The sequence below is a fragment of the Macrobrachium nipponense genome, chromosome 1 (genome assembly GCF_015104395.2).
Source record: "Macrobrachium nipponense isolate FS-2020 chromosome 1, ASM1510439v2, whole genome shotgun sequence".
In the NCBI taxonomy this organism is placed as follows: Eukaryota; Metazoa; Arthropoda; class Malacostraca; order Decapoda; family Palaemonidae; genus Macrobrachium; species Macrobrachium nipponense.
The window spans coordinates 8,677,867-8,701,501 of record NC_087200.1 but is presented as its reverse complement, the minus strand read 5'-3'; the positions used below and the strand labels follow the sequence as shown (position 1 = coordinate 8,701,501).

General features: G+C 42.7%; 1 protein-coding gene across 2 annotated transcripts in view; it reads left to right on the top strand.

The window, feature by feature from the left end:
* The window catches only part of LOC135219109 (dehydrodolichyl diphosphate synthase complex subunit DHDDS-like), a 49,246-nt gene that overhangs the window by 8,802 nt on the left and 16,809 nt on the right, over nucleotides 1-23,635 (top strand). The window contains exon 2 of one of the 2 annotated variants that reach the window (XM_064255552.1): nucleotides 7,051-7,197. The exons of the other annotated variant lie outside the window; for it this stretch is intronic. The gene's annotated coding sequence lies outside the window, so the exon portion shown is untranslated. The remainder of the gene's footprint in view (nucleotides 1-7,050; nucleotides 7,198-23,635) is intronic. 2 annotated transcript variants of the gene reach the window in all.

Here is a 23,635-nt window from a genome sequence, read left to right as displayed (position 1 = left end):
TGAACCTCGAGAAGTCTCAGCTGACCCCCAGACAGGACCTAGTCTATCTGGGGATTCGGATGGATTCTCGGGGTTTTCGAGTATTTCCTTCGCAAGAGAGAATCGCAAAGGTTTGCGGATAGTCTCTCTCTTCTTAGAGAAGCAACATACGTCGGCGAGGTAAATGGGTTTGAGCCTGCCTTCTAGGGACGCTTTCCTCGCTAGAACAGTTCTTCCCACTAGGAAGACTGCATTTACTCCGCTTCAATTCTTCCTCAAGAAGTCTTGGAGCTGGAAAACCGGACAACTTTCGGACGTTTTTCCCATTCCAGTGGAGATAAAGTCGCACCTAGAGTGGTGGTTGCCCCCTCTGGAAGAGAACAAAGGGATCTCTCTAAAAACACAGAACCCAGACCTAGTGTTGTACTCCGACGCGTCGGAGAAAGGTTGGGGAGCGACATTAGGCTCAGAAGAGGTGTCAGGCACCTGGGAACCAGCACAGGTGACTTGGCACATAAACTGCAAAGAGCTCTTCGCCGTACATCTGGCTTTGAAGAGCCTAGAACCTCTGGTGTCAAACAAGGTAGTGCAAGTAAACGTGGACAACACCACCGCACTTGCCTACATTCGGAAACAGGGAGGGACGCACTCCTCGTTCCTTTACGAACTGACGAGAGACCTATTGCTTTGGACGTCTCACAGGAACATCTCCCTGCTGACAAGGTTCGTACAGGGAGTAAAGAATGTGAGGGCGGACAGACTCAGCAGGAGGAACCAGGTCCTTCATACAGAATGGACACTACACGAGGAAGTGTGTCTCGATCTCTGGTCTCTGTGGGGGACTCCTCATGTGGATCTCTTCGCAACATTCATTTCCAAAAGGCTCCCAGTTTTTTGCTCGGTCGTGGAAGATCCAAGAGCACTTATGGTAGACGCCTTCCTGCTAAATTGGTCTCGAGTAGACGTATATGCTTTTCCCCCATTCAAAATCCTGGGGTTAGTAATGAAAAAGTTTGTGGCGTCAAAGGAGACGAGGATGACGTTAATAGCCCCCTTTTGGCCGGCCCAGGAATGGTTCACGGAGGTGGTAGAGTGGATCGTAGACTTTCCAAGATCCCTACCAAGAAGGACGGATCTTCTCAGACAACCACACTTCAAGAGGTACCATCAAAACCTCCCCGCTCTCGCTCTGACTGCCTTTCGACTATCGAAAGACTTGTCAGAGCGAGAGGCTTTTACTCGCGAAGTGGCAAGCGCGATCGCGAGAGCACGCAGAACCTCCACTACGAAAGTATACCAATCGAAGTGGGAGGTATTTAGAAGGTGGTGTAGATCCAAGAAGTTGCCCTCCTCCACTACCTCTATAGCGGAAATTGCTGATTTCCTGCTATTCCTGAGAGAAAAATCTCATCTAGCCGTATCCACAATAAAGGGATACAGAAGTATGCTCTCGGCTGTATTCAGAATAGAGGATTAGATCTGGCAGATATAAAGATCTCCACGATCTCATAAGGTCTTTTGAGACTTCAAAGTCTAAGAACCAGTACCTCCGAACTGGAACCTAGACGTAGTCCTCAAGTTTCTGTCATCGGAAAGATTCGAACCTCCTCATCTGGCATCGTTTAGAGACATAACCAGAAAATGCCTATTCCTATTATCTTTAGCTACGGCAAAGAGAATTAGTGAATTACATGCTCTGCAGGATAAAGTAGGATTCAAGGGAGACTTGCTATTTGCTCGTTTAAGACCCTGTTTTTATTTAGCGAAAAACGAGAATCCCACGAATCCCTGGCCTAAGTCATTCGAAGTCAAAGGAATGTCGAGTCTCGTAGGCAGAGAAGCAGAGAGGTCTCTATGCCCTGTTAGAGCTCTGAAGTTCTACCTTCAGAGAAAGCATCAGATGGGAGGCTCTAGACAAGGTCTTTGGTGCGCGGTAAAAGACCCCACAAGACTGATGTCCAAGAATGCGCTGGCATTCTTTGTAAGAAACGTCATTACAGACGCTCATAAGGTCTGTCCTGACGAACAGTTACAACTGTTGAGAGTAAAAGCTCATGAAGTAAGAGCTGTAGCGACGTCTCTCTCGTTTTATAAGAATATGTCGCTTAAAAACATCATAGATACGACATTTTGGAGATGCAACTCAGTATTTGCATCTCATTACTTGAAAGACGTTCGTGTGACATATGAGAAGTGTTTTTCTCTAGGTCCTTTCGTATCGGCGGATACGATTCTGGGTACGGGAGCCGACACCAATCCTTAAATGTATATACTTTTCTTCTTTTGGATATGGTCTGGAGTCTCTTCGAACAATGGAGGACTTGGTTTAGCACGGGCGGCCGTCTATGTTGTTCAGTAAGAGACTCTTGTCATGTCCAATTAGATGAGTATAATTTTTTTTTTGAAAATTATGTATGTGTGCGTAGTGGTTTTGAGTTACGGTTGTTGTGACGAGTTCGGGGATAACTCGGAACAATCCTTAGTTCTAACATATGGTTAGGATCAGGTGGTCGGGATTGGTTGTGTGCTCCTTCATAAGGTGTATTGTCATATAAGTGGATCAGCACCCATTGACAAAGTCCTTTTAGGCTCTGCCGAGTAAGCGGATAAGACCCCATCGGCAGACCCACAAGAACTCTTGGCCATAGATCATATATCTCGCTAAAGTTTCTTGAGGTGATGCAGACTACTGGGCAAACACCCACGAAGTCTACCACCTATCAGGTAGGAACCAAGGTTTTATTTATACCTACAACATATGTTGTTTACCTGTCTATTCCATATAGAAGCTGTCTCTTACCCTCCACCGAAGGGTGCCAATCAGCTATGTATATATCTGACAGGTAAGTTGATTGTATGAAAATGATATTGTTATGTTACAATAAAGTTTCATACATACTTACCTGCAGATATATACAATTAAAAGCCCACCCAGCCTCCCCGCAGGAGACAGGTGGAAGAGAGAAAATATGATAGAAAACGGGGATGGTTCCTAGTCTGCCGCCCAGGCAGGCCGGTAGATCACCTGACCTACTGTAGCGAGTGGCGCGAAATTTGAATTTCTGTCGGGGACGACGGAGTCTTAGCTATGTATATATCTGCCAGGTAAGTATGTATGAAACTTTATTGTAACATAACAATATCATGTTTATGCTCAAAATGTGATAGTGGGCTAAAGTAAAATATACTATCTTCGTCACTGCTAGGCTGTCTTGTAATTTAATCATTAAGCTATTGTTGTTGCAAATTCTCCTTTTTATGTTAGCTTAGTCAAAACCTGTAGCCTACATTTCTGACATTAAGTTACTGGGGACCTCATTGGAGACTGGGGATTCAGGTAGTTAATTAAAAAAAAAAATAGCAGGTTCGTTAATACCTTGATACTGTACTTCTTCCTTCCGAATACATGTTGTAGATTCATTATTTCTTAGTCATAAAAATATGTTTTTAATTTCTTTAATTACGTGTCAGTCACAAAACACACACTAGGACAAACAGGTCACAGGGTCAGTTACCAATTTGCATCCTAACCATACCTTTTTTTAAACTAATTCAACTTAAGGTGTGGCATCTATACCTGGGTTGGTGTGGGCAGTTAGAACACTAAGTGATAGTATAAAATACAGATATGTATCCTAACTTTACCTTCCCTAAACTAATCTCACAAAAACTAGGGTGCCAGGTCCTTACCTGGCTTGGGGGTGACACAATGTTGGATCCTAACTTGGCGGGGGTTGTTGGCCTTGAGCATTTTGAGTCATAAATAAGATACTTGGATGTATTATAATCTTACTATCCTTAACATCACCTAAGGTTCTGCATTCTTACATGGGTTGGCGCACCAAAATAGGGTGCTTTAAGTCACAGTAAAATAGAGGGATGCATTCTAACCAGCCTTAACCCAACCTAACCTAGAGTCCCAGGCCCTAACTTTACCTAACTTAGGAGTCCCAGGCCCTTACCTGGCTTAGGGTTAACTTAATCCTGCAAGTCATAGAGCAAGATACAGGGATTCTTCCTGACTTTACAATCTAGGGTGCTAGATCCTTACCTTGGTAGGGGATCAACATAGTGTTGTAAGTCATAGAATAAAATACAGGGATACAGTGTAACCTTACCTTCCCAGACCTAATCTTACTTAGAATGCTGCATCTTTACCTGGCTAGGTGGATAATCTAGAATGATGTAAATCATACAGTGAGGTACAGGGATGCACCTCAACCTTATCATTATTTAGCCTAATCTAACTGGGTCGGGTCTTCTCAGCTGGGATTTAATCTAGTGTTGTGAATTATAGGTAAAGGTACAAATGAATTAGAGAAGATACAGGGATGCATTTGCAAATGAGACTCTTGCCGATATTTAAAAAAAATATTAATCTTTTTTTATGAATTGTATTTTTGTTCTCTAAATTGTTTTAGGTTTCTTGTTTGGTTTTTATGAATGAATGAATTGTATGTGAGATCGGTTGTGTGTATGTTTGTTTGTGCGACAGTGTCTTTTTTTTAGGATATATATGCACTGAATGGCCCCTCGGCTCCGGCGCTTGGCTGTGCCAAAAATTCTATAATCTAATCTAAACTACAGGGATGCATTCCAGTTTTACTTTCCATAATCTATTCTAGGGTACCAGGTCCTTAACTAGCGGCTAACTTGGAGGTTACATATCATTTGCTCATAAGGGCATATAAAGCAGAACCTTTTACACAGTAGTATTCCCAGGGCAAGCTGGAAACATCTGTTGAAACTTGATAACAAGGTAGTGCATAGTTAGGTAATTGTAGGCAAGAAGGTAAACCGCAGGGTACCTCCAAATTACTTTCCAATAATCTGTCACTCTTTTCAACCATAGTAGAGTGATGATGTCTTTATTTTTCAGTGCAGTCATGGTTCCCATCTGTGTTGTAAAACTTGACATTATAATAGTTTTTTTTATTTATTTATTTTTTTTTTTTGGTCAGTATGTTAGGGAAGCTAGAACAAAGGTTTTATTTTTTTTTATTTCTGTAGTGGCAACATGTATTAAGAAACTTAAATTATATGGCATTATGAAGTAATTGTACAGTTTAACAACATCATCCTACAACAAGACTCGTTTGATATTATAGTAGTATATAAGTTGTTAGTATGTATATGATCTTCAGAGATGGACAGGTTCTTGCTCTGCCCTTCCTCTTTCCTTTCTTCTTTGTGGGAGGCAGGACTTCTGTAGAAGAGGTTTAGCTCTGTTCTATTCATTGGTTGGTTAGTCAAAAAGTCTGTGACCAATTTATGGCAAGACTTTAAAAAAAAAAAAAAAAAAAAAAGGAGTAGATTGGTTCCTTCCTTGTTGTTCAGTTTCTATGGAAGCTGCTCTTGCGTGTATGGTTATTTTCAATACTTCATTGGAATCAGTTCCTTTTGTTATTTATTCCAGCTAATAACTCCTCTGTAGCCTAAAGGATATTTTCTTTTATTCATCTTTTGAAAGAAATTTAGATCTCTCCATACATTCTTTGGATTTTCTTTGGTTTCTTAATCCTCATGGCTTCTTTGGCTTGATTCAAAGAATAATTGATCTCTCATGATTCCTCTTGTTATGCCTTACAGCTACCACACCTCATTCCCTCTCTGTGAGGTTTGAGGGTGTTCTTAGTCCAATTTCTATGAAGTTTCCAATAGAACAACTGGAATTTTGCATCATATGTTAGGCAGCAGGCAGCAGTTCCTTTACTGTTTCCTGCCTAAGCACTGGCCATCCAGAAGTCAAACTTGGCACCTCCCCTTCTTGACTCTTGTGTCTTTTAAACAAAGTGAGAGAAAAACATAATTTTTGTTCTTTTTAATAGACATGTTTAGGATATATAGACTTACTACTAGCTCCCTTTCTGCAACCTTTGGTTGTAGATATCAGGGACAAAATCGTGACGGACTTGACTTACTCTTTCTACATGAGAACAGTCCTAGCCCCCTGGATGTTCCTCTTATACCTGCTATGGTTGCTCATTCACTGTGTAGTTTTCTCAGCTCCTTTTCAGCAGGTTTGCTTCTTGCCTAAGATGCATAATTTTAGATTCCAGGTCCCTTCCCCTCCTTTGTGCTCTTCCCAACTTTTGGACAGCCAAATCCATGTTCATGCTAGATTTGCAGTTAAAAGAAACCTACACAACCAAGCACCTATCTCAATACTTAGATCACAAGATGTGATCTCTCCTTCTTTGATGACAATTGGGGAGGGATAACCGTTATACCATTCATTCCTGGATGATATTGCTACCAGCCAACCCTTGTTTACCCATTCTAAAGTGATAAACAGGTTCCCCTTGACTATTTCTGCAGCATAGTTTGACATAGTGAATTAAACTGTTGAACAAGGCCCACTCATCCTTTGCATTTCAATGCCAAGCTGTACACATGACTTGAGGCTAGGATTCCATTAACTTATTTGCAGTTGCAATTGCATTTGCAGCAAAAATAGAACATATGAAAATGCACACGTTTTTTTTACTACAGGCACAGTTGCATTTATGGCAGTGTTTGCAGTAAGAGTCAATTGCTCCATGTAACAGTTGGAAATGCAACCACCTTTGTGGCACCACTACATCCCAGTGTCTACTTCAGTGTTTCTACACACATGGGCTTCACTCCTAGGAATTGCTTATCGGAAAACATTAGTTTTCAGTCATGGGAGTTGAACAATATATTGAACTCGTGCACCAGTAAGTGGCAAAATGACCCCAAATTGCCTCTACAAGGATGTAACGATGGTCAATAACATATGAAGAGCATTGCTAATACAGTGGGCTGGGAGAATATGGAGGGTGTCATTCAGGTACACACAATACAGATGATAGGAAATAGTTGGTATAATCAGGTGTAAATATTGATCTTTGGTAATATATTTGTTGATTTGTTTTATTAACACAAATGTTGCCAAATGTGCATTTCTTGTGTTTATTAGTATTTTTTTGAGAGATGAGCTAATCTGATGATATTCCTAGTTTATCACAACCCACAAAGTAGCAATTTTTATGCAATTCTAGCATGAGCATGGATTTGGCTTAGAATCCAAAATTTATTTTTTTTCACCAGCCTGGCCCAAAATTATGCACCTTAGGCAAGAAGCAAACCTGTCAAAAAGAACTGAGAAAATAACTCAGTGAATGAGAAATCATTGCAAGGATAAGAGGAACATCCAGGGGCCTAGGACTGTTCTTATGCAGCAACTGACCCAAAAATGTAGGAATAAAAGTTTTTTCTAGTTTGCTTGCAATAGCTAATTTCATCTCATTTGTCCACCAAGGATAATGATGTGGCATATTAGCCCGTGTAGCTTGTGATTGGCTAAAAACTGACATTTCCTATATCATTGGCTTATTTTCATGAATATTAAAACTTTTTTTCTTCAATAATATATTTAAATCATCATATATTAAAACCTTCACACCTAATAAAAATCATAAGCTGGCTGATTTGTATTAATAATGTACCTTTACAAGCACAAGCCTATATCAAACAATCCACTGATATGAAACAAAAACAAAAGATGGTCTTTCAATAATCATATTTTATCTCTGTTATAGCCCTGGTTATAACAAATTGTTCAGATCACAAAATGTCTTTATTCAATTTCATTACATGAACATACTAAAAATAACTTTGTTATGATACCAATGTTATATCCACATCCACAAACTGGAATAATAACCTTTAATGATGTTATATCCATTTCCATGAATTGGAAAAATAACCTTTAATGATGTTGACCACTAGAACATAAAGCATTGACAAGCGGACAGTTGACCTACATATTGATTGACTAGTTAGTTGATGTTACTCGCCTTCTTTTAAGCACTTTCATTTCATTTCTTGTAACCTTTATTTGCTCAATCTGTATCATTCCAGTGCCTTGCATTAAATTAAAAAAATATGTCTAGGCTAGCCTTTTATGCCATACTTATGTTAACGCAGAAAGGATGACGGAAACTCAATGAAATTTTTAAATTTTGCTTGATAAATTATTTGGCAAAGTACTCTAGGGCCTGAAATTGCCCAATCACTGAGCTATTAAAACAATTCATGTGCTCAGGATAAAATTATATACATAAATTTACTGTACAAAGTATGTACATATTCTGAAAAGAAGACTGTACCATTGTCATGGATCCATTTAAAATTTCCTTCTGTCCAGCCAATGATGCAATGGTTGTTCAGAGTGAATACGTTGGTTTGTTGGTAGAACATATAGATGCTTATCTTCCGCAGAGGCAATGAACTATGCCATTTTATAGAAACCTAGAAGTCTGATTCTATGATATTAATATACGTATATATCTTAGATTCTGAAATACTGGTCAGTTGTTTCTTAGAATACTATTATTCAGAAAACTGATCAAAGGTGGCAAACCGCCAGTTGGTTAATAGTATTACCTCCCACCAAAAGTAAGTCTATCCTAACGTTAAGACCGAGGTTTTGTGTCGTATTTCAACAAATGACAAATTTTTAATCAATTTGTATTTTTCATAGCTAACAAACCTGAGGTTTTAACATACAAATGCCCACCTCTAACCACCCTTCTTAGAAGAATAACTAACATGGTCACGGGTTAAAGAGGGGTATGTGGGTGGCTCCACATGACTTGTGACCAAGCACAGATGCCAATAGTCCCTTGTGTACTAAATTTTTTAACTACCAGTTTCCAGCTGGCGCTAGATTTATCCTAATGTTAAAACCTCAGGTTTGTTAGTTATGAAAAATACAAATTGATTAAGAATTTGTCATTTCATGCTATTTCAAATATTGCCGTACTTGTGTAATTTAGGCACCTGTTACACACGCTTTCACAGCCAGATGTTTTTTGTTTACCTAGAATACGATAAAACATAATTATTGAAAGCCCATCATTCATTTGTGTTTGATCAGTGTGACTGATGCAAGCTTGTTATTCTTGTGCTTGTATTGTTATATTATCAATATAAATTGGAATGCTTATAATTTACATATGCAAATGTGAAGGTTCTTTGTATATAGGTAGTATACATATAAGCATTTGGATATACGTACTATTAAAAAAGAAAATGTTTGCTTCTTTATCAAAGTAAGCCTATGATATTGGAAACATTGTTTTGTATATGTATCTTACCAGATAACTACATAAGCTATAATTTTCTACTTTGCGGCAGTTTACAATGCAATTCGCGGTAGCAATTCTTTTGTTTAGCTAAGGTAACCAGCCCCGCCCACTTTCCGGGGAGGTAAAGGTACAACACAACTAAGACCATCATTCGTTTTCTGCCTCGCAGCAACAACAGTCGCTTGCTTGGTAGTTTGCTTTGTAATTCCTTTATTTCACCAAATGGTTGTGGGTTCCACAGGATTTGGTGACGTATTTGGGAATTGTATTCTTGATCTTGGTAGCAATTTTGCTAATTTAGTCAGCTTACTGTCTTTCTTTTGTGATTATGTCTGAAGCTAGTGCTTCTAGTGCCCAGTTTTGCAGCAAGGGCTGTAATACCAGACTGACTTCCACTTATTATGACTCTCATACCATTTGTAGTCAATGTAGGGGTCAGATTTGCTCTTCCATTCTTTCACGTGACGAATGTAAAGGCTGGAATCAGGGAAAGTGGAAGACTTTGACTAATTACAGTGGTACCTCGACATACGAAATTAATCTGTTCTGAGGCGGCCTTCGTAACCTGAGCTTTTCGTATCTTGAACCGCATTTTACATGTAAATTGCCTATTTCGTTCCAAGCCCTACAAAAACACCCCAGTAAATTTTATAATAAAGCTAAATTGACCAATAAACAATGAAATACAACAATTTGGACCATTCAATACCTAACTTAATACGTACTACTAATATGTACCTGTAAATAAAGTGTATCAGTGTACATGGTATACAAGAAATACTGTACGTACATAAGTACGTATGTAGTAAAATGTGGAACCTTACCTTTTGAGTGAGGCTATCTGAAAGTGGCGACGGAGGAGGAGGACAAACGGCAGAAAATTTGTAACGTAGTACGTACACTTAACTTAACAAAACACATTTTAAAAAATGTCAGGAAACATAAACTAAACTTTACGAAACATTAACAAAACTGTAACACTTAACTTTACAAAAAACTTGAAATTAATTTTTTTTTTTTTTTTTTTTTTGTTTTTTTTTTATACTTTACGTTTTTTACAAAATTTCAATATCTTCACCACTGAATGGATGCCAGTCCGTTTACAGAATTTATCAAACCACCCCCGAGAAGCCTTGAAGTCTGGGGTTGCCGTCGATGTCCCTTCTCCTCCGTCGTCTTCGGCCTGGGCAATCAAATCGCTGAAGCCCTGGTCGTCTGGCAGATTGCCGCTCGGTTATCGTATCGCCAGCGATTTCTTTGTCCTCAATCCATAGAAGAAGCAGCCTCTCCATCTCATCATGCACATTGCTCTTCTTGTTGGACAAAATAGTCACACCCTTGGAAGGTGTAGCTGCTTTGATGGCTTACTTCTGCTTAAGGATGGTGCCTATCGTTGACGGATTTCGGCCGTATTCCTTAGCGATCACACTCAACCGCATGCCAGCTTCATACTTTTTTATTATCTCCATTTTTGTCTGCGTAGAAAGCATCCTCTTCTTTCCGTGAACTTCAGCAACTTTCTTGGGACCCATGACTATACTGTACGTAATTAAGTTATGTAGTATACTAATTAAGTTTCACACAACATGATAAAGTAGTACAACGAAATCACTAACACAAATTTACGTTAACAAACAAAATCGTATATGTGAACGAACGAATTCCGCGTGCGTACGATAACGCTGGTGCAAAGCAATGGCTGAAGAAGAACGCCTTTACGTAGAGCACGATGGGAGAGATGCTGACCAATAGGAGAGCAGGATCTTATGGCGCTGACTAGCATCAGGAACCAATGGGAGAGCGGGAGGATGGTGGCGAGTCTACTCAGTTGGCTGCGCGCGAGTTTTAAAATTGTTGTCGGTGGACCGGGTGAATCTCGGGACTTTATGGCAACAACCTTTCGTATCCTGAACTATTTTCGTATGTAGAGCCAAAAAAATCTTCGTATTTGCTTTCATAACTCGAATTTTTCGTAAGTTGAGCCTTTCGTATGTCGAGGTACCACTGTATTTAGAAAAACTAGAGAAGAATAGACTTAGAAGGGCGGCTGCTAGAGCCGAAACTAAAGGATCTAGTCAGAATTCTCCTTCTAATCATGCTCTTTCAACACCTGTGACTGCTTTCTCACCGATCAATAGTCCTTCGGGTTTTCTTAATTCACCCTTGCCTAGCTCCAACCTTCTGATCCCAATACCATCGCCAGTTTAGAGGTTAGGTTTGGTCTTAAATTTAATTTGCTTGTGAATTCTGTTGCCCACATTGGGAATTCAGTTAAATGTTTGATGGATAAGTTTAGTGTGAGTGATCAAGGTGCTAGTGATTTGGAGGAAGTGGCTATCCGTCCCAACGATGCTTCTGGACGAAGGTCCCTGTCAAACTTCCCTAAACCTGGGGGGAGGCAAACTGGAGATCCTAAGAGACTCGGGGTTTGCCCACAGGTAGTTCCCCCCTCATCTGAGCCTGTAGTGCGAGGATCCCAGGACTCGGAGGACAGCCGTTGGAAAGACGTCCAAGTTGGTATTCACGTTCTATCGTCCAGCGATTCAGATCCAGATGTTCAGATTACAGATGTTTCTAGACCACTGAAAAGGTTTATCCAGTGTCAGATCGCTGTTCTCTGCCTCCTTGCAAGTGTTCTAAGGACCAGAATCACATTCCTGAGACTTGGCTTGCAGAGAAGAGAGATGCAGGAAAGGTGGTTTTTTGTGCTCTTCCTTCTCAGTTGTCAAAGAGGAGATACCTTTCTTATGTGACTGGGAAGGCTCCTTCTTTGGGAGTTTCTGCCTCCTCCCCGGGGACTTCTCCAGTCTGATCGATTTGGCAAGAAGGTCAACCTTTTCATCCACCAAGATCTTCATGTCCTCAGAAGTGGATTATCTTGTAGATGACTTTTAAAGTTTTTGATATACGTATTCAGTTTTCTTGACTGGACCAAAGGCGCACTAGCCAAGAAGATTGAGAGTTACGCTTCCCTTCAACCCAACTTTGCGTCGGATTGGTTAGGAGTGTTATCTTGTGCCAAGAAAGCGATTGGAGATGGCTCACAAGAGTTAGCTTCACTGGTTACTGTTGGGGTCCTCAAGAAGAGAGAGCAATGGTGTTTGTTCACCTCAAAAGGGGTGACACCTTCTTAGAGATCAGCACTTCCGTTCACACCCTAAGATCGTAGTAGTCTTTTTCCTCTAGCTGCCGTTGAACATGTAACAGCGAAACTTCAGAAGAAAACTACTAAAGATCTCTTAGCCGCTTATTCTAAGACGACTAAGGAAACAGTTTGTCCTCCGTCAACCTCATTCTCTTCTAGAACAGCTTCACCTTCGCAACAGCGCTCCTTTAAGGGGGGGCAGAGGCAGGTTCCAGTCATGACCTCGGACTAATATTTGGTCGGTACGACCAACAAGCAAATCAACATCCAAGACCCATTCTCGTAAGTGAAGATCCAGTCCTCCATGCTACAGTAGGAGCCAGACTACAGCTTTTTTGGACCAAATGGGCAGAAATGAAGGCCGAACCATGGGTTCTCCAAGTCATCAAAGAAGGGTATTCCATCCCCTTCTAAGAAAAACCCAAATCAGTTTCCTCTCCTGTCAACTTGGGAGCTTACTCCAAAGACTTGGAGAAATTTACTGCCCTATCAAAAGAGGTCGATTCTCTTCTCAAGAAGCGAGCAGTAGAATAGTACAAGACGTGAACTCAAAGGGGTTTTACAACCGTCTATTTCTAGTCCCCAAACCATCGGGGGGGTTGGAGACCCGTCTTAGGTGTCAGCACCCTGAATTTCTTTGTGGAGACCACGAAATTCAAAATGGAAACCAACCATTCAGTCCTGTCAGCCATTGTTCAAGGGGATTAGATGGTAACTATAGACATGCAGGATGCCTACTTCCACATTCCCATACATCAAGAATCCAGGAAGTATCTAAGCTGTATGTTCCAAGACAAAAAAAGTATAGTATCTTAGTTTAACCAGACCACTGAGCTAATTAACAGCTATCCTAGGGCTGGTCCGAAGGATTAGATATTTTTACGTGGCTAGGAACCAATTGGTCACCTAGCAACAGGACCTACAGCTTATTGTGGGATCCGAACCACACTACATCGAGAAATGAATTTCTATCACCAGAAGTAAATTACTCTGATTCCGCGTTGGCCGAGTCAGGAACCGAACCTCGGGCCACCGGAATGGCAGCCCAGCTCGAAAACCACTCGGCCAGCGAGGAACTTGTTCCAAGACAAGATCTTCCAATTTTGTGCTCTGTGTTTTGGCTTATCGACTACTCCTTAAGTTTTTACCCGAGTCCTTGCCCCGCTGGCAAACTGGCTACACCTAGCAGGAATCAACATTCATCTATACCTAGACAATTGGCTCCTTCACTCCCCATCAAAGTCAAAATGCATGGAGGACATTCACAAGACTCTTCAGTTGGCCCAGAATCTGGGGCTCCTGATCAACAAATCCAAGTCCCAACTAGTCCCAACCCAATCAATTGTTTATTTAGGGATGAGGAGATAGAATCTCAGAGTTTTGAGCTTTTCCATCCAACAAAAGAGTCCTTTCCTGTCTTCAGAAAGTCTGAAAGTTCCTATCTCGCCTATCGTGTACAGCCAACGAATGGATGAGCCTTCTGGGGACCCTCTCGTCCATAGAAAAGTTTGTGCCCTTGCGAAGGCTGCATATGAGACCGCTTCAGTTCTTCCTCAAGGCCAACTGGCAAAGGAAAACCCAACCAGATTCCTTGGTGTTATGGATCACTCAAGAAATCAAGAAAACCTCAAGTGGTGGCTCATAGAAGGAAGGTTTGCGGAGGGGAAATCTCTGTTCCCTCTGAACCCCAACCGCACGCTATACTCCGATGCGTCAGATCTGGGTTGGGGCACCATCCTAGAGAATGCAGAAATATCAGGGATGTGGTCCAATTCAGAGAAGAACTTCCACATAAATGTGAAGGAACTAAAAGGAGTTCATATGGCCCTTCAATACTTTGTGACAGAGGTCCACGACTCCACAGTTATTGTTCATTCTGACAACACAATGGCATTGGCTTACATCAAGAACCAAGGAGGCACACACTCGTTCTCCCTGTTCGAGGCTGCCAGGGATCTGCTCCATTGGGCTCACAACAATTGCACCCAGATTGTCACCAGTTTTATTCAGGGGAAGCCGAATGTCATCGCGGACGAGTTAAGTCGTCGCAAGCAGGTACTACCGATGGAGTGGACAATCAATCCACAAGTGTGCACCGACTTGTGGAAGTGGTGGGGAAACCGTCAATAGATCTGTTTGCAATGGCAAGGAATCGTTGACTTCCCTTGTACTGTTCGCTAGCCCCGGATCCTCTTGCATGGGCAACGGATGCGATGATCCAGGATTGGTCGAATCGCGATGTTTACACTTTCCCACCCTTTAGTATGATGAGGGATGTGATAAACAAATTCAGGTCGCACAGCAACCTCTCAGTGACATTAGTGGCCCCCTTTTGGCCACAAAAATAGTGCCTTCCGGATCTCCTCAACCTCCTGTTGGACTTCCCAAGACTTCTACCACAGCAACGAAGTCTACTGGGGCAACTTCATTTTCTCCGGTTCCATCAAGGACTATCCACTCTTGCGCTGACAGGCTTCAGACTGTCAGGAAGCTTGTCAGAGCAAAAGGCTTTTCAAGACCAGCGGCAGAAGCAATTACCAGACCAAGTGGTCAGTCTTTTGCAGCTGGTGCAGAAGCCATGATATCTCATCTTCTTCTACCTCTGTAGCCCAAGTGGCAGACTTTCTGCTATTTTTAAGAATGTCTCGACAATTAGCACCAGCTACAATTAAAGGATATAGAGCCATGCTAAACTCTGTGTTTAGACACAGGGGTCTGGATTTTGTCCTCAAATAAGGACATCATTAAATAGATTATGTCATTTGAGACAACCTAAAGGGAAAAGGCAGTATTATCTTGGAATCTTGATGTTGTGTTGAAGTGGACTTCAGGGCCTCCATTCAAACCCATGCAATCTTCTAGCCTGAGGGATCTTACAAGGAGATGCTTTTTTTGGTAGCCTTAGCTACGACTAAAAGAGTGAGTAAGATACTACAAGCACTACATAAAGATGTGGGATTTTCACAGGGGGATGCAGTGTGCTCATTCATTTTGGATTTTCTTGCAAAAAATGAAACTTCAACTAATCCTTGGCCTCGCTCCTTCAGAATTAAGTTGCTGACTGACATTCTCAGTCCTACAGATCAAGAAAGAACCCTGTGCCTCGTTAGAACATTGAAATTCTATTTGGAAAGGACTAAGGCAACCCGAGGCTGCTTCCCTAACCTTTGGTGCTCAGTCAAGGACCCATCACGTCCTATGTCAAAAAACGCTTTGGCTTTTTTCTCAGAAACGTTATTTCTGAATCACACTCAATGGTTTCAGAAGTTTTTCCTTTATGCAAGGTCAAGGCCCGTGAAGTACGGGCAGTGGCCACTTCCATGGTTTTCAAGAATGATGTTTCTCTTGCTTCGACTGTACAAGCTACATTCTGGAGATGTAAATCCGTATTTGCTCATTTTTATTTACGTAATGTAGAGATAGTTTATAATAATTGTAGTCCTTTAGGTCCCTTATCTTTTGCTGGCATAGTTTATAATAATTGTAGTCCTTTAGGTCCCTTATCTTTTGCTGGCATAGTACTGTTGGGAAACTAAGGGTAGGAGAGTATATCTATTCTCTTATTTTAACTCGCCTTGACAGTGGTCGTCGAGTTTTGGGGAGCTTGGGGGTACAGTGTACCTGGAGTATCCACCAATCTGGTTGGTGATGGTTGGGTAATGGGGATAGTTTTTATTGGTGTTCAGGTAACTGGTTTTTGTGGTCATTTCGTGTGTTGCCCAGGGCAAGTGCTTGCGTTTGGTAGCTTTATCAGTCATCAGAGTACTCCTCAATTGCAAAGCATCCCACTGAAGTAGAGGGGAAACCTGGCTCTACTGCCACATCTGTACAGGTCAAGGCGAGCTCTGACCAGAGGCAGTATCTTCCTGCTGGAGGTCTCTCACCAACTAGGTTACAGCAAGCATTTTGTTGATGCTAGCTAAGCTACTATTGTAAATTCAGCTGTCACTGACTGTTTTTGGAATTGTATATGCCTATGATTCCCACCTCTGGTAAATGTTGGATTCAGCTATGTAGTTACTTGGTAAGTTACTTATACAAAAATGAAATTTTTATAATAAACTTAGATTTTGTAGCATACTTACCAAGTAAACTACATGAAACAGAGCACCCCACCCCCCTACCCCTCGTTAATGGGACAATAGGGCATTAAAACGATGGACAGTCTTAGCTGTGTTGTACTTTTACTTCCCCGGAAATTGGGCGGGGCTGGTTACCTTTGCTAAAGAAAAGAATTTCCATCATGAATTCATTGTAAACTGCCACGAAGTAGAAAATTATAGCTATGTACGTAGTTACTTGGTTAGTGTATACAAAATCTAATTTTATGCATTCAACTTACCTGTCAGATATATACTTAGCTATAGACTCCGTCGTCCCCGATAGAAATTCGAATTTCGCGGCACACTCTACAGGTAGGTCAGGTGATCTACCGCCCCGCCGCTGGTGGCGGAAGTAGGAATCATTCCCGTTTTCTAAGAACAGATTTTCTCTATCGGCCGTGACAGCAACATTGTTGTTGTTACTCCTGATTGGATTTTCGTATTTTTCATCGCTATTGATCTTCTAAGCCGGTTATTTTGGTGACGTATTGGATCTTTGGTTTGGCATACTCTTTCGTGGACTGTTTTTTGGACTTGGTTTTGGATATTTCTCATGATGTCGGATTCTAGCTTTACGGTTAGAAGACAGTGTGTAAATGAGGGATGCATGGTGAGGATACCGAAAGCTTCGGTAGACCCTCACACAGTTTGTAAGGGGTGTAGAAAGGAATGAATGTTCAAATTTCTAACACCTGTGATGAATGTGTAAATATGAATGAGGAAGAATGGAAGAATTTAAATTCATATTTAAGGAAATTAGATATGGATAGGGCTAGGAAGGCTTCCTCCAGAAGCGTAAGTAGGTCTCGCTCTAACGAGCCTATTAAATTAACACCTAACCCTAAACCTCTATCTTCTTCCTCTACTACTAAGACTGCAAATCCGGCAACGGAAATTGCAGATCTAAAAGCTGCGCTACAAAGGATGGAACGTCAAATGCTGACGTTAAAAGGTAAGCACAGTGATAGTGAATTAAGTGTCCCTAGTGCAGTGGAGGGTGCGTCTGATCGGCTCTGTCTCGCTCCCAGGCCTAGACCTCTTCCAAGCTCACAGGCCCAGAGGAGAAGGAATGTCGAAAGCCTTACGGAGGTTACGGAGAATCCCCACCGATCAGGCGTCCCCTCGGCAGATTCTGTGACGACCCGAACTGCCAAGGATCGCTATCGAAAAAGCATCCTAAAGAAGTGTTTTTCTTCGTCAGATTCTTCACCGAAGGCAAGGGGATGGAGTTCTGATGAACTGTCACGCCCCTTAAAGAGAAGTTGGAAGGCTCCTACTTTGGATTCAAGCCCTGAGCTTTTCTCCGATCTATCGCCTTGTGAGAAGAAGAAAAGGAGAGTGGTTCCTAAACGGAAATCGGAGTTTCCTTCCGCTTCGAGACAGGCCTCACCTGAATCAGGGAAGGAAAAAGAGAGTGCGGCTGCAAAAATTATCTTAAATGTGCAGGAGCAACTTTCAGCCTTATTAGAGTTTTTACTAAGAAACTCCAAGGAGAAAGGACTCTTTCCTTCCTATAAAGAAGACGAATGGAAAGAAAAAAGAAATGGAAGTTTCGGCTTATACTCGGAGGAGTGTGAAGGAAGCGCCACCCTGCCGACTAGAAGTGCCAGATGCGCCATATGCGCCAGAAGAGCCAGCCTGGCTAAATGCGCCAGAAGCGCCAGAGGCGCCATATGCGCCCAAAAGCGCACAACCATGCGGCGAAAATGCGCCAGAGGCTCCAGATGCCTGCCGGCCAGAAGCGCCACCCTCCGAAATGAGCCAGAAGCGCCACTCTACCGAAATGCGCTAGAAGCACCAGCTTGGCGCAAGGAATCACGAGCGTCACCGGCGCAATGAGCCACAAGTGACAGATAAGAGACGAACTTCTTCCAAAAGACAATTAAGCCAGTGATTTGTTTTTGGGCTTTCGGAAGGATAAGCCTTTACCTGACAAGGACTCTAGTTGTCGCACAGGCGGCCGTATTCCTTGTCAGGACATAGGTCGTTCCGGAGAAAGTGATAGGAGAGGACGTCCTTCGTCTGACAGGAGAGATGGGTTTCGCACAAGCGGCCATCGCTCTTGCCAGGAGAAGGATAAGGTCGTTTTGCAGGATCAACCTATCTCTCGTAGGGACGCAAGTTATCGCACAGGCGGTCGTCGTTCTTGCGAGAGTGGGGTGGATGTTGCAAGAGGCCAGTCTCCTATTGAAAATAAACAGTCCTCTTCGGAATTGGATTGGGAAGAGGTTTCGGACTCGGACGAAATCACTCGTCTCCGGGTTTTTGTCAGATTACAAGACGCTGGCAGCCCTCTTACTTCAAGAGTTTGGGGGACTCTTTAAGCCCTACTGCTCCTCCTTCTCCAAGGTCCTTGTTTACGAGCACGAAGGTCCCGAAACAATCATCTTTTATTAAAATGAAGCCAACCATTTCCATGAACAAGGCTCTCCGATTCGTAGGAAATTGGTTGGAATCCAAGGAGAAGGCGGGGAAGACAGTCTTTACCTGCCCTCCTTCCAGACTATCAGGGAGGGAAGGGAATTTGGTACGAGACGGGCAAACCACGGGGTCTAACTCTCCCGTCCACTGCCGAAGCAGATTTTTCGAATCTGGTAGATTCGTCTAGGAGACAAGCCTTGTCATCAGCAAAGATCACATGGGGGACTTCGGAGATGGACCATCTCCTCAAGGGATTGTTTAATGTCTTAGAAGTTTTTAACTTCTTAGACTGGTCCCTTGGGGTGTTGGCCCAAAAACGACACAAGAGGAGGAATCTCTTAGTCCAGGAGTCCTTCATAGTGTTCTTTCCTGTATGGACAAGGCGGTTCAGGATGGATCAGGAGAGGTGGCCTCTCTGTTTGGAACTGGTATTCTGAAGAAGAGAGTCTTATTTAGCTCTTTTCTGACGAAAGCAGTTACTCCTACTCAGAGGTCATCTCTTCTGTATGCTCCTCTGTCGGACCAATTGTTTCCTGCAAATCTTGTAAAAGATATTTCTCATTCTTTGACAGAAAAGGCCACACAAGATCTCTTGGCCCAATCTGCAAAGAAATCGAGGACTTTGGGTCCTATTAAGAGAGAGACTCGGGCCCCTCAACAGCCCTTTCGAGGAAGTACCTCGGCCAGACCCTCTTTTAAGAAGAGAGGAGTGCAGAAGAGAGGTAGGCCTTCCTTCAGACCTATCAAGAGAGCTAAATGAGACAACAGTCCTTCAAGCACCGGTAGGAGCCAGACTTCGGAAATTTTCCGAAGAATGGGCTCGGAGACAGCAGAAATTTGGTCCCTTTCAGTGGGTAACAAAGGGATATATGATCCCCTTTCGAGACAGACCTCCCTTGACTACGAACCCGAGGGAACTGTCAGCCCAATACAGGGACCCCTGCCAAGAAAGAAGCATTATTGCAACTGGTAGAACAGATGTTGCAAAAGGAGGCCATCGAAGGTTGGTTCGGGACCGCATTCCCGAGGATTCTACAACCGTCTTTTTCTGGTTCCGAAATCCTCGGGTAGGGTGGAGACCGGTCCTGGATGTGAGCGCATTGAACCGATTTGTGGAGAACACAAAGTTCTCTATGGAAACATCAAATCGGTTCTTGCGGCTCTTCATCCAGGAGATTGGATGGTCTCCTTAGATCTACAAGATGCATACTTTCATGTCCCCCTGCATCCATCATCGAAGAAATATCTCCGATTCATGATGCAGGGGAAAGTATACCAATTCAGAGCCCTATGCTTCGGCCTTTCAACGGCCCCTCAAGTGTTCACGAGGCTAATGAGGAACGTTGCGAGATGGCTACATCTAGAGGGGATAAATATATCCCTTTATCTGGACGATTGGCTAATAAGAGCAAAATCGGGCAATTCAGTGCTTGAAGGACTTGGAGAAGACTTTGAACTTGACAAAATCTCTGGGACTGCTCGTGAACCTCGAGAAATCACAATTGATCCCCAGACAGAACATAGTCTATCTGGGGATACAGATGGATTCTCGGGGTTTTCGGGCGTTTCCATCTCAAGACAGAATTTACTCGAGGCTTAGAAAAGATCTCGAACTTCTTAGGAAAGAACGGACCTCGGCGAGGAATGGCTCAGTCTGCTGGGCACCCTTTCCTCGTTAGAGCAGTTCATTTCCCTGGGAAGATTATATCTCAGACCTCTGCAATTTTATCTAAAGAGGATGTGGAGTCAAAAGACAGGAGACTTGTCAGACGTTTTTTCCCATCCAACAGGGGATAAAATCAGACCTAAAGTGGTGGTTAACCCCATTACAAGGACGAAGGGGTGTCCCTCTTGATTCGGAACCCTCACCGAAGTGTTGTTTTCCGATGCCTCGGAAACAGGTTGGGAGCAACACTGGGTCCAAAGGAAGTAGCAGGTGTTTGGACCAGACAACAAACTACTCTGCACATCAATGCGAAGGAACTCCTGGCAATTCATCTAGCCCTGGAATACTTCGAAGCGGAAGTCAGAGAGGCGGTAGTTCAAGTCAATTCCGACAATACCACAGCTCTGGCTTACATCCGGAATCAAGGGGGCACTCACTCTTTCTCTCTGTACGAATAGCGAGAGCTCTATTAACCTGGACAGAGGAACGGGAACGCATTATTCTGCGTACAAGGTTTGTCCAAGGAGTGAAAAACCTAAGGGCAGACAGGTTGAGCAGAAAGAACCAGGTTCTCCCGACAGAGTGGATGCTCCACTCAGAAGTCTGCAGACAAATATGGTCACTCTGGGGGAGACCCCAGATCGACCTGTTTGCCACGTTCCTCTCCAGGAAAATAGACAACTTCTGCTCGCTAGAAGAAGATCCCAGAGCCACAGCGATCGATGCCTTCCTCATGGATTGGTCAGGCATAGATGCATACGCCTTTCCCCCATTCAAAGTGCTGGGGGAAGTAGTAAGGAAATTTGTGGCATCGGAAGGAATGAGAATGACTCTAATTGCTCCCTTTTGGCCTTCCCGAATCTGGTTCACAGAGGTACTGGAATGGACGGTGGACTTCTTCCCCAAATCTCTACCAGACAGGACAATCTGCTCAGACAACCCCACTTCGAGAGGTTCCACAAAAACATCCAAAGTCTCTCCCTGACTGCCTTTCGACTATCGAAAGACTGGTCAGAGCGAGAGGCTTTTCAAAGAAAGTGGCAACTTCAATTGCTAGAGCCCGCAGAGCCTCTACCCTGCGGGTCTACCAATCGAAGTGGGAAGTTTTCCGTAGATGGTGTAGGTCGAAGAAGCTGTCCTCTTCCAATACCTCTGTAGCCGAGATCGCGGATTTTCTCCTCTTCTTAAGAGAAGAATCCAAATTGGCCGTATCAACTATCAAGGGATATAGGAGCATGCTCTCAGCTCATCCGGTTTTTTAGAAACAGAGGGCTGAATCTCGAGGATAATAAGGATCTTCATGATCTCATCAGGTCTTTCGAGACTAAGAAATTGAGATCATCGATTCCCCCGAGTTGGAACCTGGACGTGGTCCTAAAGTTCTTGATGTCCGGACAGGTTCGAACCTATAAGTTATAAAATCTCATTCAGAGATCTTACTAGCAAATGCATATTCCTGTTGGTTGGCGCTAGCAACCTGCTAAGAGGATCAGTGAATTGCATGCTTTGGACTCTCGGGTGGGATTTAGAAAAGACTCGGCCTGTCATTTCTTTCCAGGATCTTTTCCTAGCGAAGAATGAGAACCTTCTAAACCTTGGCCTAGAAGTTTCGAAGTCAGGGACTCTCTTCTCTGGTAGGAAGAGAGTTGGATCGGTCCCTTTGCCCAGTCAAGGACCTTAAAATTTTATTTAGAAAGAAGACACAGCTTCAGGGATGTCGACAAGGTCTTTGGTGTTCGGTAAGGAAAAACCCATAGACCGATGTCAAAGAACGCACTGGCATTCTTTGTCAGAAATGTAATTACCGAAGCTCATAGGAATTGCCAAGAGAACTCGTTAAAGCTGCTGAGAGTGAAAGCTCACGAAGTACGGGCTGTGGCAACTTCCCTTTCTTTTACGAAGATATGTCCATGAGAAACATTTTTAGCAGCAACTTACTGGAGGTGCAATTCAGTATTTGCATCCCACTATTTAAAGGATGTTAGAATAACATACGATAATGTTTCTCTCTTGGACCTTATGTATCAGCGGATACTATGCTGGGAAATGGAGCAGACGCTGATCCTTAAATTGGTTTTTATAATTTTAATATTAGTTTTATATTGTTTTTGAGTTGTGGGTTGCTTGAAAGGATGTTCGGGGATGACTCCTTTCAATCGTAGTACTAACCCCAATAAGGATCAGGTGATCGGGATTAGTGTCGTGCTCTATGATCATGCCAATAGGCAAGGTGTTTTGTCATGTAAGTGGATAGGACCCCATTGACAAAGATCCTAAGGTTCTGAAGCGTAAGTGGGTAAGACCCCTGTAACAGACCATCAAGAACTCTTAGTATGAGGTCACTACCTCGCTGAGGCTCTTGAAGCGATAACGGGCTCCTAGGCAGTAGCCATGAAGTCTTTCGCTAACACAGGTAGGAATCAAGGTTTTTAATTTTATTACCTACAACATATGTTTGTTTTCCTGTCTATTTCAGTAGGATTAGCTGTCTCTTACCCTCCGCCAAAGGTGCCAATCAGCTAAGTATATATCTGACAGGTAAGTTGAATGCATAAAATGTTATTGTCATGATACAATAAGTTTTATGCATAACTTACCTGGCAGATATATTACGGTGTATGGCCCACCCGACCTCCCCTCAGGAGACAGGTGGAAGAGAAAATCTGTTCTTAGAAAACGGGAATGATTCCTACTTCCCCTTCCGCCACCAGCGGCGGGCGGTAGATCACCTGACCTACCTGTAGAGTGTGCCGCGAAATTCGAATTTCTATCGGGGACGACGGAGTCTATAGCTAAGTATATATCTGCCAGGTAAGTATGCATAAAACTTTATTGTATCATGACAATAACATTTTTATTATAATAATCTCATATTTCAGTTAATCGCAAGCTATGTGTATTGCCACATTTACCTAAAATTTACATTTGTGTGGACAGATGGAATAAAATAGACTATTTATAACATAAACCCAATCAAATTTAATTAAGGCTTAACTTGGTGTGTGCCTATCCTTATATCTAAGCTTACCAACAAGCAGTGCTCTTAGCTAATGCCTAGTCATTATGTTGTGTTTTGTTCATGAAACTTACCTGTCAGATATATATACGTATAGCTGTATTCTCTGAAGTCCGACAGAATTTTCTAAAAACTTACGACACACGTAGTGGGAGTAGGGTGGTTTAGTACCCATTCCCCGCCGCTGGAAGG